The sequence below is a fragment of the Equus caballus genome, chromosome 11 (genome assembly GCF_041296265.1).
Source record: "Equus caballus isolate H_3958 breed thoroughbred chromosome 11, TB-T2T, whole genome shotgun sequence".
NCBI lineage: Eukaryota > Metazoa > Chordata > Mammalia > Perissodactyla > Equidae > Equus > Equus caballus.
The window spans coordinates 3,045,772-3,069,217 of record NC_091694.1 but is presented as its reverse complement, the minus strand read 5'-3'; the positions used below and the strand labels follow the sequence as shown (position 1 = coordinate 3,069,217).

The following is a 23,446-nucleotide window of genomic DNA, read 5'->3' as shown; positions in this document are numbered from 1 at the left end:
AGCCCGGGCCGCGGCTGCACAAGAACTCATGCAAATCCGGACGTCAGCGGGCGGGGCCTCGCCGGGCCCAGCTCGGCGTCAGGGGGCGGGCCGCGGCCCGGATTGGCGCAGCCGGGCCTACCGGAGGCCCCCGGCCTGGGCGGCGGGGGGAGGAGGAAGGGCGCGGGAGGGGGCCGGGAGGAGGAGGGCGCGGGGGAGGTGCAGGGGGAGGGATCCGCGAGCCTGGGAGAGGGAGGCTGCAGCGAGGGAGCGGGACTGGGCCGGAGAGGTGTGTCGGCAGCAGGCGGAGAGGGGTGGAGAGCTTGACAGGGCCGGGAGGGTCTCAGCGGCGACCCATCGCCTGCAGCCCAGTGCCTGGGCCTGCGCCCTCGCCTCTGGTTCTCAGTGTGCACCGCCCGGGACCCCGACTGGGGGCCACCGAAGCATCCACTACAGTTCCCAGTTGCACCGAATTGCGTCATGTGCAGACGCATGGGAAATGGTCGGCAGGGGGCGGAATCGGGGGACAGGGGCAACTCGCGCCCCCCACCCTCCGTGCCCCGCCGCCCCGCCCCGCGAGGTTTTGGGCATTTAGGAAGGCAAGGAAAGGAAGAGAAAGGGCAGAGAGAAGAGAGAGAACTGCGTGCAAAGGATCGCCAGGGAGAGCGCAGAGACGTGGAAGGGGACGCAAAAGCAGCCAGTCTGGGGCCCTAGCGTTCAAGAACCTTACTAGAAGGGGACTCCAAGTCCGATCCCACCCCGGATCATGATGGCTCCTAATTTACCCTCGGCCCTCTCCTGGCGGGGCGAGTGCGCGATGTCTAGTTTCTAGCAGCATCCCCACCCCCCATGCCCCGGCCAAGCAGGATGAGAGGCGGGGAGGACAGAGAGGTGGCACAGGGGATGTCCAGGTCTGCTTGTGGACCCGAGGGGACTTCGTCGAGTCCCAGGAGGGGCATCGAAAGAGCGAGCGGGGAGGGCCTAGAAGACGTTGAAGCTGAGCCGGGGCAGACTGGGGCGGCACGAAGGGGAGGTGAACAGAATGGCTGAGGAGCCCAGCCTTCGTCAGAAATTCGCGTCCCCTGGTCGCCGACAGGCAGCCGAGCGGAGGCCCTCCCGACGGGGCTCGAGAAGCCGCAGAGTGTGAAGTTTAGCACCTCCGGCGGCGAGACGGCGCGTTCCGGTGAGCCGCTCCAGCGTCCGGCTGGGGGAGCTGCTGCGCCCCACGCGGCCTGCCGAGGGCGCCGCCCGCGAGGCCCGGAGCTCAGTGGGGTCGGGGTGAGGGGCGAGAGGACCTGGAGAGGGGGCAGGGCTGCCCGAGTGGGAGGGTCAGGGGCGCGCCTGCCCTGGGGTGTGTCCGGGCCCCCGGCTCCGGGCCCTTGAAGCCCCGGGAGCAGGAAGCTTGCGCAATCCCTTGGCTGAGTGTCCATGAAGAAAGAAAAAGAGCAAAAGCCGAGCGAGAGTGGAACGAGCAAGGGGGGCGGGCAAAGAGCCATCCGGGTCTCCGCTCCCGCCCTGACACACGTCCCGGAATGCTAGGTGGGGACGGCGCGGGAGCTCGAGAGAGCCAGGGAGGGGCGAGGTACGGAAGCGAACCCTCAAAACATGCGCGGGGCTCGTGTTCTCCCAGGAATCCGAGAGGAGCCTGGAGACTGTCTGGTGTTTAAGGACGCACACGTTGACTCCACCATTTCGGCACCACCTCTCAGCTCCCTCGGCGGCGGCGGCTCCTGCTGCAGTGGCGGGCCGCTGCCCAAGACGACTCGCGTGGTTCCTCCCCTGAAGGGGTCCTGGGAATGGGGGTCTTCTTCGGGCAGCACCAGAGAGGGGCTCTGTCTGCAGCGACAGCTCTCTGACAAGCTCGAGGTGCAAACCCAAGATTCCCAGAGGAGGGGGGAACGCGGCCAGGGCTAGGTGGGGACATCGTCTGCCTGTAGTCCTGGGGACAGGGGGGAGGGGCGGGGGGGGCTCTCGGGCGTTATGGAAGCTGGCAGAGGCGAAGTCTTTGGGAGGGGGAAACAGGGAAAAGGTTTTTCTTCTCCTGCTGTGCTTTTGGACTTCTTCCTGACACTCTTGCCCAGGGCAAGGAGCTCTCTTATGGGACAACTCGAGCGCGGAAGGGGAAGGGAGCTCGAGGCTGGCACGGGACGCGCTGTCAGCGCATCAGTCACCGTTCCAGGCCGTCGGCGCTGTCGTTCTGTTGGGAGGTCTGCAGCGACCTTGTCCTGGATAGTCCCGTCGTCCGGGGAGGGTCTGAGCTTCCCCACACTCTGCCCGTCCCCTCGCTAGAAATCCCCTGGAAAATCTGTTTCCAATGGGTGTTTCCGCGGCTTCCAGGTCAGGGGGCGACGGGGGAGGGTGAGCGGCCGCTGCAGCCTCCGCGCCGCCAGGGGCGTCGGACTCCGCAGGCTGTGGCTCCCTCTCTCTGCCCGCGCCCCTCTGGGGCCGGCGCTTCAGATCTTGGGGGCCACGCGGCGGCACCCGGTGCCTCGACGGCGAGTTTGCGCAGGAGGCGGGCTGGGCCCGCCGCCGAGCTGGGGAGGAAGGGTGGTTCCCGCCGGCCAGTACAGCGGATCTTTTCTGGAGCTGCCCGTGTGGTGTGCGAGCAGCCCCCAGGCTCCCCAAAACTGCGGGAAGGGACGCCCAAGGCTCCTTAGAAGCCCGGGGAGTCGCCGGCCGCCCCTGGTCCTGACTTTTCTGCGGAAGGAGACCGAAATACACCAGCACCCGCCGAGCGCGGCAACTCGCCTCCGCGCGCGGTTATTTATTTTGTCCTCGCGGCGGGTGGGCGGATATGGAGAGAGGCCGACTCCTAGAGTCCTGGCCTCACCTCGGCGGCCTGGCCCTAGACCACCCCTCACCTGCCAGCGGGCGCGGGGAGGAGCTCAGGTCCGCCGGGGCACGAATGCGCTGCAGGGAGGAGGCAGAGACAGAAGGGGTGGGGGGAGGGGGGAGCACCCCGGAAGCTTCCCTGATGCGCCCCGCCAGCCCCTCCTGGGAGATCTCCCCTACGGCCTCCCCTACCATCCCACCCCTGTCTTGGTCCCTCTGAGCCATAAACTCAGGATTCCCAGAGCCTTCAGCTGGGCCCCTGCCTCCGACCCGGGATATCCCGAGCCCCATGGGGAACCCCGCAGAAGGATCGGGGATCTGCGCATTTGATGCTGCCCCCTAGGGTCGGATCGCACTCCTCGGTTCCGCTGAGGGGCAGAAGCCTTCGGGGTGCCATCTCAGGCTCGGGCCCCCAGGGGCCCTTAGGGGCCCCAAGAGAGGAGCGATGCCATCTCTCAGAGCCGCAGGCTCCCGCCCAGAAAGGAAAGGGCCGAAAAAGTGGACCCTGGAGAAGCCAAGAACTTTTTAATGGCCCTGAACCAGAGAGTGGTCACTGGGAGTTCGTATTCCAAAGGGGCCTGACCCGTGCCAACCTGGGAAATAAACGACTTTTTAAATCCTCTCTCTGAATGGTCGCCTCCTGCAAGGAGATGCCGCCTCCCGCCCACGGAGCCGCGGTCTGGGCTCTGCCTGGACGGGGCTGCCTGTGACTACCCGGGCTAGTCCCTCACTAGGAAAGCTCTCAAGCTGGTGTAGCTTTGCAAGACCCCGGAGGTGGATTTCAAGTAGCCGAGGGAGAATTTTCTAGCAACGACGACAAAATCTGCCCAGGCTTTGACAAGAGCTCATTTCTCTCCTCTGTCCTCAGTAGGGAAACTTGTCTTTGACTTTAGCACTGACGTTTGTAATTTTGCATTTGTAGCGGTGGCTTTGGGGGAGCTGACCTGGTAGGACTGTGCGTGGGGTGCGGGGAAGAAGAGCCGGGAGGCTGTGTTAGAGCCCTGCACTCCGCCCTCTGCACCCTCTCAGAGGGCGGGCTTTGTTCCTAAGGGCGCTCCTGCGCCCTCTGTGTCCCCACCCCCATGTTTCTGCTCTTTGTCATACCGCCTGCGAAGGGTCGGCTTTCAGTTAGGTGGCAAGCCTCTGACACCCCCGCGTCCCTCTGCTCCAGGTGGGAGGGCTGGGCAGAGTGTGAGGGCGGGGCAACGGGCCCAGAGCGCCGCGAGGCCTTGGCCCCTTGGCAGGTCCGGGGCACTTCTTGGGGCCACACCCGCGCCCGCAGGGCCGCGCCTCCGCATTGCGGCACGCGGGGGTCGCAGGCACTGAAGCGAGACGCGTCATTTTCTACGACGTCGGCTGGCCCAACCCCTCCCAACGTCAGGGTAGCCTCCCCAGGCCCGCCTGGAGAAGCCCACATGGTCCCCGCCCCATGCTCGGTCGCGGGGCTCCGGCCGGCCTGGAGATACGCGCCCCGGGGATCCATATTTCAAATATGATCTTTGGAGCTGCTTCCACTGCCCGCCGCCACCGCCGCGCGCTCACAACGGCCTCTGCGTGCTGTGTGTTTTTCATTTGGGATTCGTTTGCCCACGGCCTCCCCGCGGTCCTCCTCTGCCCCTGAGGTTCGCCCCTACACGCCCGCCCCTGCGTTTTGCTCTCTGGTGCCCCTGTTGCGCCCTGGAACCCAGCGGGGCCCACACACGGGGCAGATTTCTTTCTTTCCTTTTTCCAACCAAGAGCTGCTGCAGCAAATCCGAGAATCAAATAAAAATCGCCGGGCGGACCCCGAAGTGGTCGTCAGCCGAAGCGCAACTGCCACCCCACCCTCCCCCCAGCCCAATGCGCGCCCCCCTCCTGGCCTCCCGGCGCGCCGAGGGTTAAGCGCGCGCCCGAGGGGGTATTTGGCGAGGGGGAGGAGCGGGGGCGAGGTGGGGTGCCGAGAGCCGCGGGCCGGGGAAGCTGGGCTCGCTCTCGTTCCCTCCACCAGCCCCGGAGTGGCGGGGCGGGCGCGATCGGAAAGGCCTGGTGCGTCTCCGCCTCCCCGGCTGGCCGGGAGCCGAGTCTGGCCGCGGCCCGGAACCGCGAGGACGCTGCTCGGAGGCCGCGTCCTGCGTAGCCCGAGCAGGGAGGGGGCGGAGGCTCGGGAGCCGTAGCCGCGCGTCGCCAGCCAGCCGATCGATCCCTAGGGGCGGGAGCGCGGCGAGTCCCGCTGGACACGGGGGGGCGGGGGTGTCCCTGCAGGATCGAGGGGCGAACGGAGGGGGTGCTCAGGGACCCGGTGACCGTGTGATGGCGGCCGGGAGGGCCCTGCCAGAGCACAGCTCGGCCTGCACTGTGGGGGCTGGGGGCGGGTGGTAACGCCTCGGGCACCCCCAAAATCCCATATTGTCTGTATCAGGCCCCCGTTTTGGTCACTTCCGGAGCTGAGTCTGGCTGCAGCGCAACTTCGTCCCTCCATGTCCAGGCCCCCTCCCCGCCCCAGCCCCACCCCACTCCCACCCCACCCCTGGATGACGAGGTCGTCGGACGTCTCACCCAGTCCACCCCCCTCACCCACCCCACTGAATCCTGGTAGAAGTGGGTGGGTGTCCTCTCCACCCCACCTCCGGAAAGATCCCCCAGGTCTGCCCAAGAAGTCTCCTCCCCAGCTTCTTCCGGAGGGCCGTTTTCCTGGGAGGGCCCCTGACGACCCACGAGGGATCCCCTTCGGCTGCCGGGGGGCTTTGGCGGCGGCCTCACCTGCCTGCTCCGGGCGTCCAGGCGGGGCCTGGGCAGGGGCCCCGAGGAGCCTGCACTCGCTCCGCCCTCCCCTAGGGGGCGAGCTCCCCTCGGGCTGGCCGGCGCCCGGGGCCTGCGGCCGCCCCTCCGCGCCTCTCCCGCCCGGGCAGCGGCTCGCGTGCGGGCGAGTGGGGGGTCTCGCTGCAGCGGAGGGTGGGCAGAGGGGCCCCGCGCGGCTGCCCCTGGCCCCCGCCCCCTCCCCCAACTGCTGCCCTTCCAGCCAGAAACAACCGACTCCACAGCGACTTTGGACCTTAGGAGCCCCTGCACGCTCAGGACTCACGCATCTCAGTGGTGAGGGGCCCTGGTGTCCCAAAGGGGCCCTTGCTCAGCGCCCTTCTTCTCCTAGTGAGAAGGCACAGGAGGAGCATGCATCTTTTTATTTGAGGTTTTTAAAGGAGATCTCAGATCAAGAGGATCAGAAAGCCCCTTGTTCTGCCATCAAGGATCCAGTAGGAAGCAAACTGATATGACAGTGCAGATTCGCTCAGAGCCCAGCCTGCCGGGGAGGAGACTGAAGCCCTGGGAGATACCCCCGGGAGGGGGAAAGGGACCCCAAGTCGCCTCTGATGGAGACTGTGGCCTTGAGAAAGGCAAGGTTGGACTGTGTCTTGAGATTATTTGTAATCACCCAAGTTTCGGATAAAGTTCATTATTCATTTTTCTCAGAGCTCAGACAGACACTGATGGAAGAAGGAACATGGTGAGGGGAGCTCCATAAGTGTGTGGTTGGTAAAGGGCCAGGGTGGGCACACCCAGGCCGCTGGCCAGCCCATCCACTTCTCTATCAGGCTCAGTGCCAGGAGCCACAGTGCTTTTAGGGGCCCATGGAAATGTTCTAACGTCTTTTTTTTTTTTTTTTTTTTTAAAGCTGTTTAGTTTTTAAATTGTGGTAAAGTACATGCAACATAAAATTTACCATTTTAACCATTTTTAAGTGTACAATTCAGTTCAGTGGCATTAAGCTCACTCACACTGTTGTGCAACCATCACCACCATCCACCTCCAGGACTCTCTCATCTTCCCAAACTGGAACTCTGTCCCATCAAACAATAACTCCCCATGCCTCTCCCCCAGCCCCTGGCACCCACCATCCTACATACACGGCATATAGATACAGGTGGAATCATACAGTATTCGCCCTTTTGTGTCTGGCTTATTTCACTGAGCATCATGTCTTCAAGGTGCATTCATGTGCCATGAGTCAGAATTCCCTTTTTAAGGCTGAATAGTATACCACTGTATGGATGTCTAATTTCTTTTAAAATCAGAAAAAAGTCTTTAGATTGAAGAAAGTATTTTAATATATAATACTGATGTGTTCATCTTTATACCAATGCACTTAGAAACTAATTTTTAACACTTTTTTATGAAGGAAGGGGCCCACGAGGCCAAAGTGCCCAGGGCCCATGGAAGTTGGAAGGTGGGCCTGCTTCTGGGAGAGGTGTCAACCTCGGGGGCGACTCAGTGAATGGAGTCCACCAGCTCTCCTTGTGGAGGGGTTCAGGTGAACCCTGTTGGCCCCTGATTGATGGCCCGGGGGGTCCAGAATACTTACTCGCACGTGTGCCCTGGTGCCGACAGGTGTCCTTGGCCACTTGTCACTTTGGGATGCGGGTTTCTTTCTGATGCTGTGGAAATAAAAAGCATGGAAAAGTAACAGGGGACCCCAGGACATGGAAACACAAGCCTGCCTTTCTTTCCTCCTTTTATTGAAAGAGTTCAGTCGCGCAGGCCTCGGAACCAGCTCTGGCTCTATCCATGGATTTCTTCCGAAGGTCCATCTGGCCTGTGTTTGCCAGTTGATTGCCTGCCATTTGACAGTAACAATTTTAATGGGGTGATTTTGTCTTCCTTGACTCATCCAACTCGGAAGGTTCAGGAATAGATACCCACCCCCCGCCCCCATGCTGTTGAAACTGGTGTTTTCTTTGGCTCCGAGGAAATGGCAGAGTGTCATGGAAGAAGACGTGAGGAAGGGCCATGTGGAGGAAGGGCCCTTCTCTTGCTGAAGCTATTGGTGATTGCTGGTTTCTGTGTTCAGCCGGGAGATGGCGAGTGCCATCGAAGCAGAGAAATATTGCACAGGACCAGAGCAATCTCGCTGCAGAAGCCTTCGTGGGAGACGATTCTCTCTGGGAATTGTGAAACCAGCTACAGCTGTGTGTACACTGAGCTATCTGGGAGCGCTCACTCTCACACACTCTGCTGATGTGGCTTTTTCATCTCCCTCTCTGTTCCCCACCGGCAAAGATACATTCCCATTTACGTGAAGCCTCACTTCTGCCTTCTTTTTCCAAATAGGTCTTGATGGACAGACAGACAGACAGACAGTTGGACGCAGATGCAATGCTGTGGGTGTTAAAGTGAGAGAACCCAGGGTGAGCCTGGCTCCCCATCACTTCCCACTTCCTCCTCAGCCCGACCCAGGGGGAACCTCTCTTGCCTGGTGGCCCTTGCATGCCTCAGGGATTATGAAGAAGCCTTGTGCTCCCAGGTGGGGACTGGGTGTCCTGGAGGACATGTCCCAGCTCTGGGGCAGCTCTCGTTTTCAGAAAGGCGAGGCCAGTGTCTGTCCCACACAGTCTGTAGCGCTGGTGCATGCCGCTCCTGAATGCGACTACGCGGTTTCCACATTGCTCATGAGATGCCTGGTTCTTTGCAGGCACACCAACGATTTCCCCCTAAACCTGAACCCTCCAACCCCACAGAGGAGCGCCTGCGCCTGCCACCGCCAGGTTCATATGTCCACCCCCTAGAGAAGACCAGGGTCAAGACGGAGAGTCCAGCTGGGGCGGCCCCAGTCCTGGGTAGGTGAGGGCTTTATGGAGACGTCCCTGGGCCTGGGGGGACACAAAGGGGGAGGCCCCCACCGCAGAGTGGAAGTGGGGCTGCTGGTTGGTGAGAGGATTCCCCCCACCTTCTGCTCCTGTCCTGGCTGAAGTGCTCAGCCCTGCTGCCTCCCTCGAGTCCTGCAGCCCGGCTGGGAGGAGAGGGAGGTGTGCCTTTAAGCCCGGAGGGAGGCTCGCTGCGGAGGAGAGGTGCTTGTGGACGGAGCCGGCTTCAGGTTGCCAAGGTGAACCTGTCAATAGAGTATTGAACAGGCCAGCTGACTGGCCGTAATTGTCTGTTTCAAAACAGCAGCTTCTGGCCCTCCTCGCCCGGCCTGGAGCTCTGCAGACAGGATCCCAGCTGGGCGGGGGTCTCCCGGACAGGAAGCCCACCAGAGCCCACCCCTTCGAGGACGCAATAGTCCAGAGCCCCAGGGTTTCTTTCCTCCCACTCCTACCCCGGCTTGTGACCTGGACCTGGAGCGGCACAAAGAGGCTGCCAGCTGGCAGGAACCTGCCCTCCTTCATCCAGAGGGCCTTGCCGGGGCGGGACCCCCTCATCGGGTTCCTGCCTGCCTGCCAGCCCTGGGCCTGTCCAGTGGGGCTGCTTGTCCCCTTTGCAGAGCCAAATGAAAGTGTGGGGCCCCTTGTTCAAAAATTAGGGACAATTTTAAGATGATGGCGCATTAAGCCAGCGTGGGGCCCTTCCAAGCTGGGGGCCCTGTGTATGTCCCACCCCGCTCAGCTCAGGGCGCAGGATCTGCTGGTCCTCCATGGAGACAGTATTCCTCCTCTCTGGGCTCTGCTGCCCGCTGGGTCTCAGTCTCTGGGCCCCCAAGCCCACCAGCCTGGCCCGCTTCAACAGCCAGAGGCTCACAGGAGCCCAGTGTCCTGGCAGTCCCCGCCTCCCTGTTGGGGGAGACTCTCATGGCGGCCCCCCGGTCAGGTGTCCAGCTCCTGCCAAGAGGACCAGGCTCACGTGGCAGGGGCAGGGTTAGAAGGGGGCTGGGGCAAGGCAGGCTCTTTGAGGTGTGGCCTCGTCAGCCCACAAGCTGCTCCACCCCTCCCAGCTGGGGTTTGCACACTGCGTCGTTGGCCTCCTCCCTAACACCGGATGCAGTGTCTCTACCCCTCCCTGCCTGCCCCACGGGCCACACAGTCAGAAGGGTCAAAACTCGAGGGCTTCTGGTTCAAGGGACCCTCAGACATGGCCACTTAAGGCTAGGGGGACAGGGAGGAATCCGGACAAGTTGGACACCTGTTGACAGTCCCTCTGCCATGAGGAGGCAGGAGCGCAGAGTGGTTAGAGCTTGCTCCCCGCCCCCCTCCCGCCCCCAGCATTCTCTTGGCATATTCCCACTGCTACCTGTGTGACTCCAGGGCTCAGTTTCTTCATCTGCAAAAAGGAGGTAAGACCTTCTCAGCTCAACAGCCCTACAAAGGCCACCAAGGCCCTGTGTGACTTCCTCTGTGACCTTCTTCTCACTCTCCCCCTTGCACGCTCTGCTCCAGGTACATGGACCTCTCCACCGATCCTCAAACATGGCAGGCACGCTGCTGCCTCAGGGTCTTTGCACTGGCTGTGGCCACAGCCTGGAACTTTCTTCCTCAGACAGTTGCATGCTTCTCTCCTTTTCCCTCAAGTCTTTGCTCAAATGTCATCTTTTCAGTGAACTGCTCCTGACCACTCTGTGATTACGGCCCCACCCCGCCGGCACTCCTCGTCTTCCCTTCTCTTTTCCCTGGCACCGACTTTGCCTTAGAACAGACAGTAACTTCTGTGTATCGAAGATGCTCCTTGTCTCTCTCCCAGAGGAGCATAAATCCACGACGGCAGGCCCTCCTCACCTCCCTTCTCTGCTGTGTCCCCAGCATCTAGAACACTGCCTGGCACGTAGTAGATACCCAGGAAATATCTGTCAAATGAATGTTGAAGAAGTAGGATTTTTGCAAGGAACCAGATGATCCTGCCAGTGGTGTTCTAGAGCCGGCTCATACTGGCTTGCGAGAGCTGATGGCTAAATTTTCAGAAATTTTGTGAACCGGTTGTTAAACACAGACATTATTAAAAATTAAATTATTTAAATTTGCAATTACATCAATTATATTAAGAACAAAGGTAATAAATGCTCAAAACTCATTTCTTCCCCGTGATCACTGCATCGTACTCCTACCGGGTCCCGAGGTGACACTGGTCCAGGGAGTCTGTGTGAGGCAGACGTGGGCAGTGGCGGCCACTGAGCACCTGGTCCCAATTCTGGGTTCCGTGACTTCCTGCTGGCAGCTCGAGATCAGCTGCTGTGGGAGCATTTACACCACGAAAACTGGCAAACGCTGCAAATCGGGGCCTGAGGTATTGTTTTGTTCATTGTCTGGAGTTAAGAAAGCGATGGAAACAATGTTAATGCTGCAGATTGATCATGGCGTGTCTGTCGACGTCACACTGCGAATGGCACAAAAAATTGAGGAAATACTCTCCCAGGATTAAAAAAAATCTTTTCTGATTCAGCAAAGAAGTCGTTCACGTCATTGCAAAAAGGTGAAGTCTGACATGCTTCTTCGTTGTTTTGCTTTCATTTTCCCAGTCAGCTGAAATGAAAATGTCAACCAACGTTTGTGTCCGAACTACACGCGTTCGTCAATTGCAAGCACAGGTTGGCTACTGATCCACGAGTTGGGCCAAAAGTCCACGAAAGAAAGAGTTCTGTGAATCACCTGCTCGTACGGAGTTTACATTTTATTATAATTTGTAAATTGTGTGATACACATCCTTTATGTCAGTACAATTTATTTTATATATATATGTATATATTTTTTCCTTCCTTTCCCAAGAGAGCTGGTTGCTAATGCTGGACATTGACCAGTGCCTCATACAGGGAGCAGCCCGGAGGAGGCATTGAGATTACTGTAAATAAGTGAAGTGTGTTTAATAAAATGGTCTGAGGGGACCCGGTCAGCTCCATAGGGAGCCCTAAAGAAGTCTAGGACTTGGGGGGAGAGGCCCAGGCCTGGGACACAGCGGGCGGTAAAACTGAGGTGCTGGGCGCCCCGAGAGGACCCGGGGGTAGGGATGAGGGCACAGGGTGGGGAAGCCGGGAGCCCTGGCTGTCGGATGGGATCCTAAGGAAGGAGGCATTTGGGCCTGTGGATGGCGCACCCGTCCGCACCCCTCCCAGGGGTGCTTCTCCTCCCAGGACAGGATGCTGCCTCGTGTAGGCAGCACAAATCCTCGGGATGCCAGACCCCTAAGGCATTGTCCTGAAGGCAGATGGCCCCAGGCCCCTGGACAAAGGCCCCGTTATCCTCGGCGCTGCCCCACGCTGCTCTCTCTGTCTGTCCTCCCGGCTTGTTAGGGGACCTTGTGTCCTGGGACTGATCATGTCCACTCTCCCGGCCTCTGTATCTGCTGAACGCAAGGAGGGGCTGGTCCAATCCCAGCCCTGACCCTCCCCTTGCTGGTGGGAAAGAATCATCCTTTTGTCTCGTTCTTTCAGTGTGTTTGCATTAAGTCTGCTTTAGCCTGGGTGGTCAGAGAAGGCCTCACTGAGCAAGTTCCAGGTGAAGTATGACCCGCATGTTGAGAAGGAGCCAGCCATGTAAAGACTGCAGGGACAGCAGGTGCAAAGGCCCTGAGGCAGGTACAAACTGGGCGTGTTCGGGAACCAGAAGGAAGGCAGGAAGTGGAGCAGAGGGGAACAGGGCAGGAGAGCAGATTGGGGGAGGAGGAAGGCAGCTTGCCCCGGTGCTGTGGCTAGGAGTTTGGACTTGATTCTAATTCGTATGGAAGGCCTTTGGAGGTTTGAGCAGGGGAGTAGGGGACCAGTACATGCTGGCCAGATACAGGGTCAGGGCTAGACCCTGGGGCACGGGGCCAGCTCCCAGGACTTGAGGAGGAGCCTGCTGGATTAGCAGTTCCTGAGGCCCGTCTTCACCTGGTTGTCTGTGAAGAAGCACCTCAGAAGCGCTGTCTCTCTCTGAGCAGCACGGATTTGAAGACTCGAATGCCAACCAGAGAGGGGAGGGCTGAAGACACAGACACCAGCAGCCAGCCTACAGGGTTCCGCATCCCAGCTCGGCCATTGACTCCCCCTGGACCTTGAGGAAGTGAGTTGTTGCCCTGTGCCTCAGTTTCCCCATGCTGAAAGGGAGGCTGGTGATAAGTGGGTTGGTAGTCCTGAAGTTTGACTGGGTGAACAGGTGAAGTGCTTTGCGCAGCACCAGGCGGGAGCAAGGCACACACATGTTAACTAGTACTGTTATTTTTATTGTTTTTATGATTGCTGTTAAGACAGGGAGGTGCCGGACAGCCAAGCCCGAGTGAGAACCCCCACCCAGGATGAGGATCCCTGGGGCCAGGGACGCACATCACCTGTAGGCCAGCGGGCCTGAGCTGTGCACCTCGCTGCTCTCTGCGGAAGAAGACGTCACATGCGGCCCAGCCGCAGGCTCCAGAGTCCCGGGAGCCTCGCATGTGGGGCCCGTGGAGCGCCTGGGGGCCATGGGGCTTGGAGCCCAGGAGCTGTCACTGCTGCCCTGTGGAGGGTCCCTCAGTCCCTGTTGACCTTGAACGGCGACCCCTGGGTGCAAGCGGGAGACTTTTTGCCCTGGGTGTGAGTTGACCCCTCTGCTGGGTCTATATGGGTCCAGGAAGTGCCCGGTCAGGGGACCGAGCCCAGGCAGTCCTCAGGACTCTGTTGGGGGCAGGGTGCTCTCTGAGAAGCAGAATCAGGCTTGGGGCACCCGTGTCATCTATTTTGGGTCTTCGGCTCACTGCTTGTGAAGGGGGTCTTTTAACACCAAACCCAGTGCCAGCCTTGGACACGTGGGGGTGGCCTGGATGGCTCGGCTGGGCAGGGCTGGGCTAACGTCCACCCTGGCCGCTGGCTAGAAGAGGCCACGAGAGGGGGGCCAGGGCGCCATCCAGCTCCTGGGGAGCCGCCTGCTGGATTGCGCAGGGGGCTGGGAACCCACTGGGTTGTGTGCCCAGGATGGCAGCACGCAGGGTTGTGTTCTGGTGGCTCAGACCTGCCTTATCCCCCACTTACAGAGGGGTAAACTGAGGTTCCAACTGTGTGTGGTGGCGGCAGGGCTGGGACTTGACCCCACACCTCCGGCTGGAAGCCGCGCCCCCAGATCTTCTCTTTTATTCCCTGGGCCCCGACGAGGCCCTGGGTCTCCACACATCGTGACCAGCCGGCAGGAGGGCCTGGGGTTTGTGGAACAATGTGGAGTGAGTTAAACAGACACAAGTCCCCGTTGTCGTGGAGATTATCGTTTCAGAAGGTGGAGCTGGGGAGGGGTGGTGGGGGCTGAGGACTGTCTGACGGCAGCTCCCGTGACTTGGTCCCACCGAGCCTTGGGCTGGGCGCCCGGTAAATACACTCCTATGTTATCCACACGACCACTGCATGAGGTGGTCATTATTGTCCTCAGCTCTGCGGGGTAAACCGAGGCAAAGACAGTTGAACAATATGCAAGAGGGCATGAGAGGTGAATGTAGTTTGCACGTGGGATGGATGTGAATTTGGGGGGCAAGGGGGAGACTATAATGGGTTGGATAGTAGCCCCCGCAATATGTCTCCCGGAACCTCAGAATGTGACCCTACTTGGAATAAAGGTCTTTGCAGATGTAGTTAAAGTAAGGACCCCGAGATGAGATCCTCCTGGATCAGGGCGGACCCCAAATATAATGACGAGCGCCCATGTAAGAGACTGAAGAGGAGAAGACGCACAGAGACATTCTGACGTCTCCAGAAGGCCACGTGAGGGTGGAGGCAGAGATGGAAGTGATGCAGCCATGAGCCAAGGACACCTGGGGCCGCTGGAAGCTGGAAGAGACAAAGAAGCGTCCTCCCCTAGAGCCTTCGGGGCAGCGTGACCCTGTTGACACGTTGATTTTGGACTTCTGGTCTCTAGAGCTGGGGAGAAGAAACTTCTGTTTTTTTAAGCCCCCAAGTTCGGGCGGGACCACGATCCGGCCCTGGGGGCGTCTGCCACAGGCCTTGTTTCTCACGCCCCTGCCTGCCCAGGCAGGCCCTGGCCTAGAGTCCTGCATCCTTTCCTTGGTGGTGGAAAAGGAAGGGCCGTGCATCTTTGCCGAGCACCTGCCAAGGGCCAGAGGCTGTCACAGGCCTTCTCATCCACATTCGTGCCAGCCTGTGAGATGCCCACTCTTATCCATCCTACAGATGAAGGCAGTCCGCAGACGAGGCCCTGGCTGGGCCCTGAGAGGGTGGGGCACTCAGAGAAGAGGGGCTCTGAGCCCCAGAGCTGTCGTTTGCTTCCACCAAAATGCCCCTGAACGGGCAGGGTGTGATGAGAGAATCGCTCAGTGGACGCACAGCACGATGCCATAAAAACCCCACAGCTGCCCTCTAAACACGCGTGCCCAGAGAAAGGTCTGGAAAGATAGACCTTTTAGGGCTGTTCTCGGTCCTTCCTTCCCCACAGCCCCTGCCCTAGGTCCAGCCCTCACCCCGAAGGCCGTAGCCCTGGCCTCTCTGCTTCTCCTTTTCCTGAAAATCCGCCCCAAACACCCATTTCCTTACTCACTCCTGCCCAAGCTGCCCTATTCCGTGCATCTGAGCACCAAGGGCCTCCTGGGACCCACCTGCTGCCTGGCCCTTGCTCCTCGGCCCCGTCTGCCCCCGGCTTCCCTTGGAGGAGCCCTGTCCCCACTGGGCAGCCTCCCCTCGCCCCCCTTTAGGGCCCTGCCCCGCTCAGGCTGCACCCCTCCCTTTCAGGGCAAGGAGGGAGGGGATGACCCTCTGCCGAGCGCGCCCTACATCCCAGGCCGGGTGAGAGGGCCTTTGCTCACAGACCAGCCCCTCATAAGAGCCCTGACGCTGGGTCTTATCTCCATTTTACAGATGAGAAAACTGAGTCTCAGATGCGAATAAACGGGTTCCCACAGCTGCGAAGCGTCGGAGTTGGGACTGCCAACACCCATTGCCCATGTCCGTGCTCTTAAAAGTCATTGAGCGCCTACTCTGTGCACACTGTGCCTGACTGCTGGGCCCCAGGCGCCTGCTCTGAGAACCGCCAGAGCCTGCCACGTGGACCCCCTCCCCCCGGCAGCCGTCACATCTGCAGCTCTCGTGGTGACACTTCATCAGTGATGTGGGATGGGGACGTCACTCTTTCAAGTCTGTGTGCACACGGCACGCCTTATCTCCCCAGCTGGACCAGCACACCCGGCCAGTGGGACGTGCCTGCGGTTTCTCCCATGTCTCCTTCTGTCCCTAGCAGGCACTCTGGCATGCGTGTAGCAATCCTTCTTGAAGGAATGTGTAAAATGTGGAGTAGATGGTGACGCTGACCACCAGGGCCGAATTTCAGTTAGGCCCTGGTGCCTTTATAGGTGACCACAGTGCTTGGTGCTGAGTACTTCATGAAACTCCTCGTTGCATCCTCCCAATGGGCCCTTTGGGACTGGAGGACGCCCAGAGAGGCCAAATGACTTGCTCAGTGTCACTCCATGGTGCCTGGACCGGGGATTGAAGGCTGGCTGTGCTGACGTCATCACAGGAGCTGGGGGGCCAGTGGGCTTGTCCATTTATCCTGAGGGTCTAGGGCAGTGCTATCCCGTGGAAGCATCATGTGAAACGCATCTGTAATTTTAAGTTTCCTGGTAGCCACGTTAAGAAAGTAAAAAGAAACAGGTAAAGTTGATTTTAATAATATGTTTTCTTAGCCCAGTGTATCCAAAATATGTGATCAGTAGAAAAATTATTAATGAGAACTTGTACCTGATTTTCATTGTTCTCCGTCTTGGAAATCTCGTGTGGATTTTGCACGTTGGGCAGCTGTCCACTGGCGCTCGCTGCGTTTGAGCGTTCGAACGCCACGTGTGGCTCGTGGCACTGCACTGACAGCGTCTCCAAGGCAAGCTGTGACACCTTCCAAAACCTCACTGAGCAAAGCCCTCTGGAACCGGGCCTCTTGGAGCCGGGTGTCACTTCCCTGGCTCGTGTCCCTCGCAGCCCTGGGGACCTGAGGCAGCACCAGTGTCTGGACCCAGTGTCAGTGGTCGTGTAGTCATTTGTATGCCCAGTGGGGTCAAACCTGGCATCAGGCTTGGCGAGGGGGCTTCCTCTGGACCAAAGCAAGCGCGGACAGAGGGCACAGCCTCCAACCCACATCCTCCAGGGAGGTCCACCTGGGTTGACTTAGAAAATGAGATCAGGCCTGGTGGGCGGTGGCCTTCACAGGCACCCGTGAGGCTGTCACACTGGGTCTCTGCATCTGGAAGGTCACATTAATTATGTGTCCTCTGTCTGCTGGGCTCACTCCACCCGGGACACAGCAGTTTTCCAGCAGCCTAGGAGCCTGGCTGGCTGGCAGGGGGCGGCTGGAGCTTGGGTTTCTTTGGGAAGGGCTTCTTCTCCCTGAGTCAGGGCTTCTGTTACAGGCAGGAAGCTGCTGATGTCAGCGGACAGCACGTACCACCGAGGTGTCTGCGGGATGCCGCCTGGAGCAGCCCCGGGAGGGGCCGGCCTCCACCGTCTGCTTATCATTTCAGTGGATGCTGTTTGCTGGCAGCTGAGGGTAATTACAGGGCTGCGTCCTTGAGGACGGGTCTGCGCATGTGTCTCTCGCAGGGCTGGTGGCCCGGCTGGGGCAGCCGAGCGAGCGGTGCCGTCAGCTGCTCACTGAGATGTGAACTGCTGGGACTCCCGGCAGGGCCTCCGTTCGCCGCACCCCGACGCCTGGGATGAAAATGCCAAATCTGTTTGAAATGGAGACATCTCCCCCCTCTCAGGGCCTGCGAGATGATGCCATCTGTGGGCGGTCCTGGCAGCACTGACCTCCCCTCTCCAGCCACAAACTCTGCCCCCAGGATGTCCTGTCCCCTGCAGTCCCATTCTTGTCCTTGTCGCTCTTGCTTTGTTCTTGCTCCTTAGAGCCTTTTCGTTTCTCCCCTCCTCTCTCCGCCCTCCACTCACTAGCTCCAGCCTCCTCCAATCTTTCCCATCCTCCTTCTTTTCTGGACTCTTCTAGGCTGCTCCTGTATGCCTCCTTCGAGTGCTTTTATTTTGTTGCTGGGATGGCCCCAGCACTGGGTTGAATAGTGTCCCCCCCCCCCCACCAATTCATGTCTATCTGGAACCTCAGAATGGGACCTTGTTCCAGAATAAGGTCTTTGCAGATGTAATCAAGTTAAGATGAGGTCGTCAGGATGGGTCCTAATCCATAAGGACTGGAGTTCCTATAAGAAGGGGGAAATTTGCGTGCAGAGACACAGACAGCCAGTCAAGGGCTCCCAGGATCCCCGGCAACCACGAAAGCCAGAAGAGGCAGGAAGGAGCCTCCACTGGACCCTCGGAGGGAGCCTGGCCCTGCCGACACCATGATTTTGGACTTCAGGCCCCAAAACTGTGAGAGAAGCAATTTCTGTTGTTACAGACACCCGCGTGCGCTCTTTGTTCCAGCAGCCCCGGGATACCCAGGCCCCTTCCCAGGCTGGACCCCAGACCGACAGGAGGATCCTCCCAGCCCGCCCCGCTCTGGGGGCCCCTCCATGCCTCTGCAGGCTGTCCCTGAAACCCCGCTCTGTCTCACACGCATTTTCGGGGATAATGGTCTTCAGAATTCCAAAGGCTTTCCTTGAGCCGGCCAGACGCGGATCTCAGCCAAGCCGCAGCCCCACCCTCGACAAGTGTTGCAATCCATGCTCAACCCTTGACAGTGTTTTCGGGAGATCAACCAGGCAGTAGAGGGTGGGGTGGACAAGAACACGCAGACGAGAGCAGTATTGCAACAGTGCAGACGGAAGCCATCACCGCCTGAATCGGGTGCAGTGTGGTTAGAGGGAGCAGGTCCCGGGAGCCACACGGGCAGAATGGGGTAACTCCAGCAGAGCAGGGAGGGCACGTGGCCTTGGGCAGGTGCAGTTGAAGTGATCCGGGCAGCCGGCAGTGGTTAGTGGGGAGGGCTGTGTGGCAGGATGGTTAACAACCATCTGGGGTGGAGTCCTGACTCTGCCCTGAGCACAGATGGGGTCCTGGACCCCAGGCTCCTCGTCTGTGAAGTGGACGTGATGTGGCCCACCTCTCAGGGCCCTGGGAGAGTGAGAATCAGGAGGATGGTAAACACTCAGACTCCCTATTGTTGTCCTTGCTATTGTTAGAATTCTGGAACATGTTGCAGCTACAGACTAGGTCGATCTGCAAAAAAGCAGAGGAAAGAGGAGCAAAGGCCAGCGGCAGCTCTCGAGGGGGTGTCTGAGGAAGGGCAGCCGATATGGAGATGGACGCGGGTCAGCAGAACCAAATGCCACAGCGAAAGACGGGTATAAGGAGAAGGAAGAGATCAGGGGGACCCAGGAGGAGAATGGAGGAGCGCCTGGGACGGAGCAGGGGAACGCGGACAGAGCGTTTTAGCAGCCTCAGCCAGCACAGGGAGATACGGAAGGATGCGGGTGGACACACATATGCACACACGCACACACACGCGCGCTCAAGCAGCAGGCTTGACCACTGACCGTGGCAGGCTGTCAGCACAGAGAAGGTGACCCAAGGGCTTTGGCCGGAGGGGCCAGCAGGGGTCAAGCAAAGGTGTGTGTATTTCACGATGGGAGAGAGGGCGTGGGGTGGGAGTTGGAACAGAGATGCAGGAGGAAACAAGGTGCTGGGAGCTCGAATGGGGGTCCACCTTGGGAAGGAGAAGGGTGGCCAGTCCGGAGACTAGAGGGCAGGAGAGAGGCTGAGACGAGATACTCGGGAGCAGCAGGAGGAGAGGGTGCCTGGGGCAGGTGCTCGCTCTGGCTGCAGTCTTTAAAGAAAAGCTGCGGACAAGGGCATCTGCAGGGTGTTTGGGGAGATGGGGGCTGCACCAGGGTCACCAGGAGATTAGAGGGAATGGCTGGGAGCAGGGGAGCTGGGCCGAATTGGAATCCACGCAATCTACACTGTCCTGGCAAAGCCCTGCGACCTGCAAACCGAGTGGGTGAGGCGGGGCTCCAGACAGGAGCTGGACTGGCCCACATCCAAGGGGCTCAGAGCCTGGGTGTCATTGGGACGGACTGGAAGTGGCCCCGCTCCCACTCGCCTGTTTGGGTCCCAGGCCACTGACGGAGACATGGGAGCTGAGCTCTGAGGGGAGTGCAGGTCAGCACTGTCTGTACTTGTGTGTGTTTGCACACACGCACCATCTATGTGTGTGTGTTTGCGCACACCCACTGTCTATGTGTGTGTGAATTTGCACAAAAAGCTGCTGAAGGGACCGTCACCCCCTTGTCATCACCTCTGGGTGTTGGTGTCTGTTGATTTTTATTTTCCTTCTTTTCTCTTTTGTACTTTTAAATGTAGTGTACAACTGCCACGCCCTGTTTTTTCCAAAGACGATAAAGCAGTTAAAACTCCTCCTGCACGGTGCCCACGGTGGGGACCGAGCTGGCAGGTGGAGCCTTTCTGCTCGTGCTGGTTGGCACACACATTATTTGAGGGACCGCTCCTTTGAGCCTCCCAGGTCCTCAGGTGCAAGTGAATGCAAAGGGGTGGGCAGTCGGCATCACCCTGAATGCAACGCCCCCAGGCCTTGCCAGCTGAAAATGCCACCCCCTGAGAGACAGGTGTCCCAGCCGGGAACCCCACATCCTCCCTGCCATACCCGCTCACCTGGCTGGCTCTTCTCCTGCCGTGTGGCCTCTGGACCTCACTCCTTGGTCATCCATGGACTTTGTCTCTTCTCTCTCGTCAGCGTCAGCAGCACCTCCCAGTCAAAGGGCATTCGGTTCGCCGGCTAACACACTCTGGCGGGCAGTCTTCTCCTGTGACCCCGGGACCCTCTCTAGCTCACTGCCCCCATTCCTCTGCTTCCTCCGGTTTCTGATTCAATCCGTCTGGAGTGGTGTTTGAGTGTTGGGATTTGCTAAGAGCTCCTCAGGTGACCCTCACGTGCAGCCAGGGTAGAGACCCACCAAGCTCACAGTCTTCCAGAAATTTCACCCATCCTCAATGCCTTCATCAGAGATGTGCTGGTAAATGTTTAATGATCAGCTCTGGGGGATGAAGACAAAAAGCCCTGCGTTACACTGTTTGCCAATTGCCGCGTTGTAAATATTCCCACCATGGCCTTTGAAACGACCAACGTGAAATTTACCAGCTGGCAAAATTCCTGAAAATTTCACCTACGGGGAGGTATCTCCCTGCAGCCCGGCTTTACTCTGAGCTGGCTCACCCATCCCCCTGGAGCCCGGTTAGGCGATGGATGGAAATCAGCTTTGATAATTATTGCCTAAGGAGGGATAAAGGCACTTGCACCGAGTGACTGGGGGGCTGGCGTGGGGTCCCCCCACTTGAGTTTTATGAAGCACTTTAATTATCTCATTTAATCCTCTTTATAGCCATAGACAGAGCAAGTAACGTTATCTCCACTTTACCTAGCAGGAAATTAAGACTCAAGTCTAAAGTAATGTGGCCAAAACCATATAGGGAACGGACTATAGAGTTGGCTTGGGGGCTCAGGTGCTCCGAGCACCAGCCCAGGGGCACCCTCACCTCTAGAGGATGTTTCCTGGACTGATGGATGGTTGATCCTGTCACTCAGCCCTGCCCTGACCCATGCCTCCATTTCCGACCCTCTGTGCAGGCTGTGCAGGCTGGCCCTCGGCAGCCATTCCGCCACCTTCCTCTGTCACGGCCTGATTCCGCTCAGCTTCAGCCAATCAGATTCATTCTTGGGGACCTGGAAGCGGGAAGGACATGGAGGCCACACTTCTGCTCTTTTCTCTCCTCACGCTTGGGGTGGACATGCTGGGCAGCATTCCGGGAGCCGGTCGCCGGCTGGGGGTGTTGAGAGGCAGGAGGAGGACTGTCTATCTCTCGGCGGGTGCGGATGCAGCAGGTACTGCGGATCGCAGGGCTCGCTGAGTCTTGGATTGCTCCAGGTGTTCTGAAGCCAGTGGCTCTGGAGATGTCTTCTTGGTCTCCCGCCTTCTTGAAGTGGGGGGCCAGTTTGGTGGCGTCCTGGGAGTCACTTGGAAGCCCAGGTACAGCCTGCTTCTCCAGCCCCTCCAAGGATTTTGTAAGCACCAAATTTCATTTTCTGCCAAAGGTAGCCAGAGTGGCTTCCGTTCTCTCCACCTGAACCCTGACGGACACACCTTCTAAACTGGGTCCTGCGACCTAAGACAATTCCTGTGTCCTGTGACCTCCATTCGAGCTGAGACCTCCAGCTCCACGAGCTATGTCCATATTCTTTCATCCAGTGGGATATGATGATATGTATAAAAAAATGCAGACTCGGAGCTGGGACCAAGAGTCTTTTCAATAGCCCCACTTACCCGGCAGACACTTCTGGCACAGTCAGTGACCCGCCCCCACAGAGAACTCGGGGTGAGCAGAGCTGCCCCGCGCTGAGGGACCGCGGAAGCCAAGAAGGATGGCGCGAAGCCGTGCCCTAACGGTCACCCGCTCCGCTCGTTGGAGACAGAGCTCGCTCACTCTGAGCCTCCCTATTCGAACGTTACACACGAGCTTAACCAGGGAGGTCAAGGACGGTTGGGAGGAAAATACAGAAATGAGAATGGCTGTTCGGGGCAGGCATGAAGACGGCAGTGAGGAGTGACAGTTGACAGTGAGGGAGGAAACTGAAAACTAACCAAAGGAAGTGCCCGGCTGCAAAAGCACAGCTCGGGGTGAGGGAGGATCGGGGGGCAGGGGGGGGGGGCTGGGGCTGGAGCGCTGTGTGACCCCCCAACCCCCTACCGCCCCCAGGTCATCAGCTCCCGGGCTCTTCCTGATGCCCAGCTGATGTCCGCAGCTCAGCCTCCTCGAGGACAGGATGAAGGCTGTGGGATGCGTGCAGTGGGGAAGCACGGTGCATTTTATAAGATGCAAAAGATGTACTAGGCGGCGAGGATGGTGCATGAATTTCTTTCTTTCTTGTATTCACTCACCCTTAACGATGCAATAGCGTTTTTAAAAGATTCTCCACGTAAGTGGTTGCTTTAAAATACATTTTTTTATCAAGTAATACGTGTTTACTGAAAAATTTTAAAAAGTGAAAGCAAGAAGTAAGAATTGTCTCTAAACTCGTGATCCAGAGATGGTCCTTGTCACCCTGCTGGGGACTCCCTCCCAGCCTGCTCTGGGTCTGTGCAGCTCCCCTGTCTCGGTGTCAGGCTCGGTCAGCACCTGTATCTGGGTTGCTATCTCTCTCCATGCGAATACACATTAAAATTTAAAAACAAGTAATGATGACAGTGTATTTATAGATCTATATCCTGTTTTTCACTTAACTTTCTTATCTTGCCTCCTCCCATCAGGGCATTTTAAAAAACAAAACGCCAAACACCCTGTTACTGGATATCCTGCAGTTGAGATTGTCAGATTTTGCAAATGAAAACACAGAACACGGACAGTTAGATTTGAATTTCAGATAAACAATGACCGTCCCATGCAAATCTGGGACATGCTTATACTAAAAAATGATTCGTTATGTATCTGACATTCAAATCTAACCGTGCCCTGTATTTTGTCTGGCAGCCGTACCTTCTGGGTGCTGAGCGGCTCGGATGCTGGAGGCTCAGGGATGCTGGAGGGACCCATTCTGCTTAGCCCTGGAGGGACTGGTTCTGCTCACACCACTCCTGGTACTGAGCGCTTCTTCTCCGTGGCCACGAACCTCTCCAACCTGCCAGGTACCAGGCCAGGGGTTTTATGGACATCGTTCATTCAACCCTTACAAGAGCTGTGAAGCTCATTTTGCAGAAGAGGAAGTAGTTGCCCACGGCAGTAATTGGGCTAAGTAATTGCCCAGCATTCTCAGCCCGGAAGAGGATTGGGGTCCAGGTCTGCCCAACTGGGGCCCGCCTTGCTTGAGCTAAAGAGAACTGGGGGAAGCTAAGCCAGGCGGCCAGTGAGTGGGGCCCAAGAGGCCTGGGCCAGGCTTTTGGGTACTGGTGGCATCCTCCCAGGGGAGCCCCCTGCCCTGGATGGCAGGCTTGGGCCTCCAAGCCGTGCGGAGGCTTCTGGCAACAGCCTGGAACCCAGGGCAGCTGGACAGAAAGCCTCTGACTGCCC

At 58.6% G+C, this 23,446-nt stretch overlaps 2 long non-coding RNA genes across 5 annotated transcripts; one reads left to right on the top strand and one right to left on the bottom strand.

Annotated features, from left to right (window-relative positions):
* The first annotated feature begins 7,833 nt into the window (after positions 1–7,833).
* Positions 7,834–14,060, top strand: LOC102148660 (uncharacterized). Of its 4 annotated transcripts, XR_011422763.1 has the most exons (6): positions 7,834–7,970; positions 8,255–8,399; positions 11,006–11,074; positions 11,915–12,058; positions 12,403–12,524; positions 12,713–14,060. It is a non-coding gene; the product is annotated as an uncharacterized lncRNA (long non-coding RNA). The 4 variants fall into 4 exon arrangements; XR_011422761.1 differs by lacking the exons at positions 7,834–7,970; positions 8,255–8,399 and adding an exon at positions 9,558–9,829 and having other exon boundaries at positions 12,709–12,848; XR_011422762.1 differs by lacking the exons at positions 7,834–7,970; positions 8,255–8,399 and adding an exon at positions 9,558–9,829 and having other exon boundaries at positions 11,006–11,141; positions 12,713–12,848.
* Positions 12,664–23,145, bottom strand: LOC102148708 (uncharacterized). Its single transcript, XR_287959.3, has 4 exons — positions 22,916–23,145; positions 20,039–20,421; positions 16,169–17,128; positions 12,664–16,047 (listed from the first exon to the last, which is right to left on the bottom strand). It is a non-coding gene; the product is annotated as an uncharacterized lncRNA (long non-coding RNA).
* Positions 23,146–23,446: the final 301 nt, after the last annotated feature.